Source organism: Piliocolobus tephrosceles, chromosome 7 (assembly GCF_002776525.5).
Source record: "Piliocolobus tephrosceles isolate RC106 chromosome 7, ASM277652v3, whole genome shotgun sequence".
Classification (NCBI taxonomy): Eukaryota; Metazoa; Chordata; class Mammalia; order Primates; family Cercopithecidae; genus Piliocolobus; species Piliocolobus tephrosceles.
The window spans coordinates 50515229-50523518 of NC_045440.1; positions in this window are offsets into that span (position 1 = coordinate 50515229).

The window sequence follows — 8290 nt, forward strand, 5'->3', positions numbered from 1 at the left end:
TGTTAGTGAGAAAAATAATACCTTTGTCTAATTCAGAATTATTTAAAAGTTAGTTCAAATTATAGATATAAAAAGATTATTTATAAAAGAATGTAGTAAAGAACAAGTAAGCAGGGGAGAAAGATGTAGAAAAAGTTATATATATGATTATTTGTTTTTGGTAAGGAAGCAAAAGTTTCTTCTTTGGGAAGAAACAAGAAGGAAGAAGGAGAAGTAGAAGGAGGAGATGGAGGAGGAGGAGGAGGGGGAGGGCAAGTGGAAGAGAAGGAGAAGGAAAAGGAGAAGGAGAAGGAGAAGGAGAAGGAGAAAATCTGGCACTGAATGGAAAACCCAGGCATGTTGTGCATGGTCTGTGTAAGTCATATGGAGTTTTTCCTGTTCCTTTACACAAACAGATATAATAAAAAGTTGATAGTGTTTAGATAATAAAATATTCTTTAAAAACTGATAGAGAATTAGAGAAATTTGGCTAATTAACATTTTTGTAGTTAAAGCCCTTAGTCTTGATTAAAGCAAAATAAGAAATACTGTAAAGAAATGCATCGGCAGTTTGGCAATTTTTATTTATTTGTTTGTTTGTTTGTTTGTTTTGTTTATTTATTTTTGGAGACAGGATCTTGCTCTATCACCCAGGCTGGAGTGCAGTGGTGCGATCTTGGCTCACTGCAACTTCTGCCTCCCAGGTTCAAGCAATTCTTTTGCCTCAGCCTCCTGGGTAGCTGGAATTATAGGAGCATGCTACCATGCCTGGCTAATTTTTATATTTTTTAGTAGAGATGGGGTTTTGCCATGTTGGCCAGGTTGGTGGCATTTTTTTTTTAGTATAGTTAAGAATGAAGCTGGATTTAGTGTACATGCTTGCATCGCTTCACACTATGTATGCTATTTTGCATGGATAGTGCTGACATTAGAGTCCTTACTGGTCATGTGCCTAGAGTGAATCTCTTGATTGCACAGGATGTATGGTGATATTGGTGGACTTAAGGATATTGAATTGTGTATCAGGAACAAAATATTCATTATGTGGGGTTTGTAGGCTCTAGGTAACACTTTAGCCTCTAAGGTAAACTGAGAAATTTAGGACTGGTTTCCTGTTTATTTGTTTTTGCTTCTAATTTTCATTTGTTTGCTGTTTCTTCTCCTTTGGGTTTTACTTGTGTATGCATATATATAAAACCATATATAAAACTATAGATATTTTTTACCTTCTGATTGAAGGCTTTTGTTTACTTATGTGAATATTTTGTTTCTTATGCATTTCTAGCAAGTCATCATCTGTTCTATTTATCTGGATTTCCTAGGCTGCCTTTGGTGAGGCCTGCAGGAATTGATGGAGCACACCAGCCACTTGGAATTTGGTTGGTTTTGCTTGCCTCTGATGATCTAGACAACTAAATAAGTAAAAGACGTATTTTTATGAATTCTGAACAGAAATAGTAGATTATCTATTTTGTTGTTTGGAGATGTGGATGAGAGCAAAAGTGTTTGAGTGGTGTTTGTTTCCAGGGTGACTCAATTGAATCAATAATTTGGACTTGTTTCAGGTCTTTCCCTTTGAGGGAAAAAAGTGTGATATGAGTACAGTTTTAATGTTCAGTAAAGATTGGCTTTGTTCTTAAGGAAATTATATTGATTAGAATTCCTTTAAAACTAATTTAAAGTGACACTCATTTGGATTAAGTAGTAATATAAAAAAGGGTGAGACTTTCTAGTGATTTTTTATATCAAGCCATTTATCACTGATGGGTCTTCATGTTGTACTTAAAATATTTGCAGCTGTTGCACTGGTTTGAAGATTTTGGTGATGAGAGTTACATAATTGAGGTAGAAGAACAGGATCTGGGGGCAGGGAACCTAAGGACTTCCTAGAACGACATCAAATAAAAAAAACTCCAACTTTCTATGATCAAGTAAATATCTTTGTAACTCTACTTCAGCTGTAACAGGAAATATCCTTTTCATTTGCACAGAGTGTACGTCAAGTAAATGACTTTATAACTTTACTTCAGCCTCTTCATTTACATAGGGCATACACCAGGTAACCAGTGGGAAACATCTAGAGGATATTTAAACCCAAGACAGTTTTGTAACAGGGCTTTTGAGCTGCTTGCTAGGGCCTGTTCCCCTCATGTGGATAGTCCTTCCATTTTCGATAAAGCTCTGCTTTTTCTACTCCCTTTTTTCCTTGCTTTGTTTGTGCTTTTTGTCCAACTTTTTTGTTCAAAGTACCAAGAACCTGTACACCCTCCACTGGTAGCATAATCAGTTGTCAGTACTATATCTAGAAAGCAATCTTGGAAATATGTCATGATGCTCTTTAAAAATAGCTGAAAGGAAATTATCATTTGCTTATTCTTACTTTGTTCTTGTTTGATCATATAGTATTTAAGTGAGAGGAGAGTATTTCTCATTGGATTTCCAAATCTGGTATTTGCAATTATCATTTTTTAATGATGGACAAAAAAGTTAGTTGTCTTACTCTGGTACGTTTGGCATAGGACCTATCACATTTTTGATGCATTCGGTCATAATTCTCTCACTAGAATTCTATCAATTAGATATATGCAAAGAATACCTAACTACTTTAATAGTGGTTTGAAGTACGGCAGGCAGTAATTCCCAAACACCAAATCATAGTGTTTTAATTTGTAACATGTTAGAGAAAATGATAAGATTTTCTGTAGTATAAGTACCCTATTAACTAAGGCTTGTGCTGTTAAGTTACAGGGCTTTGACTTTTGGGTCTAAAGAAAGCACCAACCCCTGCTGCATTTTGAGCATTGACACCGGTTGAAGCGTCATCACTATACTTGGGAGAAGGTGACAATCAAAATGAATTGCTTTTGTGAGATATGGGGCCAGGAATTAAAACTATACAACCCTCTAAGACCAGAGACTATTGTGGAAGAGATGCAAAATTATAAGGGCCGATCTTGCGGGATAAGATTCGTTCAGACTTTTTCTATAAATTAAACATTAATATCAAAGGCATTCTGATACAAGGCCAGCATCTGAGCCCATGTGTTGGAATAACAGGGTTTTCTTGGAGTATTGATCTGCTATTTAATAGAAAATTGGAAAACATTATAAAAAGTTTATGGAAATCTTATGGTCAAAGTGATTAAAAGTAAGTAGATTTGTTTATGAGGTTTTATTAAAATTAACTTTCACATTTATAATACACCATGTAAAGAGAAGCTTTTTCTCTTTTGAACAAAATGTTTGTCTCATATTGAGAGAAAATATTTTGTTTACCAGCCGTGCGTGGTGGCTCAAGCCTGTAATCCCAGCACTTTGGGAGGCCGAGATGGGCGGATCACGAGGTCAGGAGATCGAGACCATCCTGGCTAACACGGTGAAACCCCGTCTCTACTAAAAAAATACAAAAAACTAGCCGGGCAAGGTGGTGGGCGCCTGTAGTCCCAGCTACTCGGGAGGCTGAGGCAGGAGAATGGCGTGAACCCGAGAGGCGGAGCTTGCAGTGAGCTGAGATCGGGCCACTGCACTCCAGCCTGAGCGACAGAGCGAGACTCCATCTCAAAACAAAACAACAACAACAACAACAACAACAACAAAAGAAAGTATTTTGTTTACCTTCTGAGCAAACTGCAGGGAGAAGATGGAGGAAGGAGAGACAGATATAGCTGGCCTCATGCTATCTGTATTAGGTCTTATTGTTTGGGAAACTGAGTCTCCTCTTTATCAAAAGGTAAAGATTTTTGTTTTATTGTTATGGATAAATGAATGACTAGTGAATCACCAGGTGAGCAGTGATCCTAGTTTATGATATGAAATTTCTTAAAACCTTGATATTTGGCAGAATTTCAACAAAATTCTAAGATCTAAATTTATTCTTTTTGATCGTAAACTAGCTTTTTTTGATATTAGGTTCCCTGAAGTCCAAGAGAGACATATTATGCTTATTAGGTTTATTTGTTATGTTAGTGGGAATATTGTCAAATCTGAGGTGGTGTTTAGTTCCTTTGGGGTGGTGTTTATACTTTGTGGTCCAGGATAGTATGACATTCCTAAAATTCTTAATATATGTTGTAATTATTATGTTAAATTGTTGTATGTCACATACATAACCAAATCTCCTTGTCAACTGTATCTTTATCTATGGCTGTGTTAAGAGTTTTGTCATCCACAATTGATGTTTTGCCTCGATCCTTCTCAGAAAAAGTGGCTTATAATTAGCTACAGTCCAGGGTTTGCTTCTTTGGAGGAGTTCATGAAAAGGACTATTGAATGCAGGTTTCTGATAACTTTGGAGATTGTGCCCTTGGTTGGAGAGAAAATTTGCAGGGCTCTAATTGAAAGACTGCTGTGTTCATAAAGATTACTAACCCAATATGAAGCAGAGAAGGTGTTGACATGCATGGACTGAGCTAATGGAGAACAGAAATAATTGTTTATGGTGTTTTGGTTTGAAATATTGTGGATTGTTTTTGTTTTGCTTTTCAGAGACCGGAGAGTTTTTGCCTTCTGAGCTGCTAATATTCTTGAAATATACTTTGCGTATATTGAGTGGAGTATACTTTTGCAAACACAATTTGAGTCATTTCTTGGTCTACCTAATTTCTCCAGAATTTGTAAGCTATTTTTTAAATATTCATAATTAATATCAATGTGTTTGTTTGCATACATTTAATAACCACAAGTTTTCTTTTGTAATGGGACGCAATTGAAGGAACCGGTTATTTTCTCAGGGCTCTGACTGAAATGGCCATATGAGAGGTTCCAACAAAGCCAGTTTAGGAGAGCCTATGTGGACAATAATTCTTGCTGCACTTCGTGTGGGAAATCAGGCCAGGTATATGGGACTGAAGCATATTTTGCAGGGAGATTGGTCCTACTCTGATTTGTTTTTCGAAGTGGGGGACTGGAGAGAGAAATATTGTATGTCAGAAGAAAACTCTCTATAAGAGTAACCTTTGATTCCTAGGTGGCTACATGGTCACCCATTGTATGGAGCTGACTATAAAACCCATCTTCATCATGAAGCAGCAAGAAAGACTGACAACCTTTCATGATTGAGGAATTTATAAACAGAAAGGGGGAACTGAAACCAACCCAGTAATCCCATAGGTCATTCTTTTGGATGAACATAGAAACTGACCTTTCTGGTTTTAAGGCATGAAACTTGTATTTGTTTTATCTGAGTTCCTTCCTCAGAAAAGGACTTTCGGGCTCTCAAAAAAATATATCAAAACACTGAAACTCACCAGATTACCACATCCTGACAATGGGGCTCAGAATTTCTCATTCATCATGATTGCTTCCCTCCTTAGTTCCTGTTTTTTTTTTTTTTTTTTTTTTTTTTTAACACATTGTTACATTTTGTCCCTGCTATATAAGCCTCTAATTAGAAGTCAAAGAGATTAACTTGAGACTGAGTTTCCATCTCCTTGGCTGCAGCACTCAATGAAAGCCTTCTTCTTTGGCAGTACTGGTGGTCTCAGTGATTGGCTTTCTGTGCAACAAGCAGCAGGACCTAGACCAAATCCCTGGTGTTTCAGTAACAAGATTAGCATCAGTGTCCTACTACCTAGATTAAGATAGATTGCAATATCAGTATCTTGGATTCTCTGTTGTACCCCACAGTCATAGCTTCTTCTGCTCCCTCAGGATTAATCAACTTTCTAAATTTTGTGTAATGACAATCTCTTTATAAAAATAGTTCTATTTCCAATATATGTACATCCATATAATATATTATTTAGTTTTTTTATTTTTAACAATTTTTGTATTCTAAATATCTTCTTTCAGTTGCTACTTATTGTACAGTTTTTGAAATGTGTCGATGTTGTTGCATGTAGTTGCAACAACTAAATGCAGTTCATTAATTTGGAGAATATGTAGTACTCCCTAATATGAATGCACCAAAATATATGTGTAATTTTACTCCTATTAAATGTTCAGCTAGTTTCCTCTCTTTTAAATGGTTCTATGAGCGAAACAGAGGAGGGACCCCCTTTTAGGCATCTTGGACCCCCTAAACATGGAAATAAATGAAAATTTAAGTTTCTTCAAGGAAAATTCCAGGCACCTAGCTAGCCCTGAAATGTAAATAAGCAACTTAATAAGCAAGAAGGTAATAGTAGCTTAAAACAATAGCCAAGGAAGTTACAGTCAGGAGGTGTTTTGGGTCTCTATAGAAACTAAATGTAACATCTTAAAAAATGTTCCTAACTTGTTTATCTGAAACCCCAAGCCCCACTGAACAGATTCCATGGCAGTACACTTCAGATAATGGCAACTGAAGACTGAGCTCTGATCACCATTCCTTGTTCTAAATTTCCTCCTGAGGTGCCTGGATGGAGTCACATGCAGAAACCAGAGCTAACAGTCTTTTCTCCTGGCCCAAAATTTTTAAACAAAGCTTCTCTTCCTTAGCCAATTGCAAATAAAAAATCTTCGAACCTCTCTATGAATCCTGGTTCAAGATATCCTTCCCTCTTAGGCCAAAACAAATGTGTAAACTTCATGTATTGATTTATGATTTTGCCTACAGGCAAAATCTTCTGCTTTCCTGAAATTTACTCCTGCCTTTAAAAAGTCTTACTTGAAAGCCATTGAGGAGGTCAGAGTTTAACCATAGTTGCCTGGGTCCCTTTGTTTGGTGCCTTGCAAATAAGTGCTTTCCTTTCTCCTGCTATAAAACCTTGGTGTGGATATCTGGTTTTACTGTGCTGGGCAAATAGATCATGTTTGGTTCTATAACATGAACAGTCCTATATTTTGCCACTTTATGCTACATATGCAAAAATTTATTTAAGCTAATATCAAAGAGCACAATGGCTAGGCCAAAAAAAATTTGCACATTTTAATTTTAATAGGTAATGCGAATTTTTTTTTTAAAGCTGTTTTGATTTATACTTTTTTTTTTTTTTCAGACAGAGTCTCACCCTGTTTCCCAGGCTGGAGTTCAGTGGCCCGATCTCAGCTCACAGGAAGTTCTGCCTCCCAGCTTCACGCCATTCTCCTGCCTCAGCCTCCCAAGTAGCTGGAACGACAGGCGCCCACCACCATGCCCAGCGAATTTTTTTTATTTTTATTTTTTTATAAAGACGAGGTTTCACCGTGTTAACCAGGATGGTCTCCATCTCCTGACCTCGTGATCCGCCCGCCTTGGCCTCCCAAACTGCTGGGATTACAGGCGTGAGTCACGGTGCCTGGCCGTGATTTATACTTTTATCAACCATGGCTGAGTTGCTGTTGCCTCACATTTTAATGTACATTTGGCTTAATCTGATTTATCTTTTCACCAATTAGATGGATATGCAATGGCATCTCATTTTGATGCTAATTTACATTTTTGTGATTATGAAGCAGGAGAATAGGGTCAGGAGGCAGGAAACTTAAGGCCAATTCATGCTGAGTCAAGGAAAAACACCATCGGGGGAAGCAGGAAGTCTAAGGTCAATTGTTGCTGACTTCTCAAAGGTGGCTCAAAAGAAAAACACCTGTGTGTGGGGGCAGGGACCCCAAGGCCAACTAACACAAACTTCCTAAAGCTACTCCAAAGGAGAAACCCCATTTCTCCTTGCTGAGTAATAAAGGATCACAGGCTACTCTCCCTAAACCCTCTCCCTTCCACCAGGTCTCAGATGGAAAGGGAGAGTGCCCTGGATTGGCTGTGGGCCAAGCAGGGACCATCCCTTCATCTGCATAGGCCACCAATCACCTCAGCCCTTAATTAGCCATGAACCAAATCCTTCGTCCAGATAAGGGGTAACCGATAGAAATCTCAAATGGAGTACTTACAGTCCAGAAAACCTTGTAACCAGGCCTTTGAGCTGCTTGCCCTGGGCCCACTCACACCCTGTGGAGTGCTTTCTTACTTTTATAAATCCTTGCTTTCACTGCTTCATTCCTGTGTTTTGTTCCTTTGTTACTCTGTGTATTTTGTTGAATTTGTTCAACATTCCAGGGACCCGGACAGTTCACACTCAAGGCCTGCCTTCCAGTAACAATTATTATTATTATTATTTTTAATTTTATTTATTTATTTTTTTATTTTATTTTATTTATTTTTTATTATACTTTAATTTCTAGGGTACATGTGCATAACGTGCAGGTTTGTTACATATGTATACATGTGCCATGTTGGTGTGCCACACCCATCAACTCGTCAGCACCCATCAATTCATCATTTATATCAGGTATAACTCCCCAATGCAATCCCTCCCCCCTCCCCCCTCCCCATGATAGGCCCCAGTGTGTGATGTTCCCCTTCCCGAGTCCAAGTGAGCTCATTGTTCAGTTCCCACCTATGAGTGAGAACATG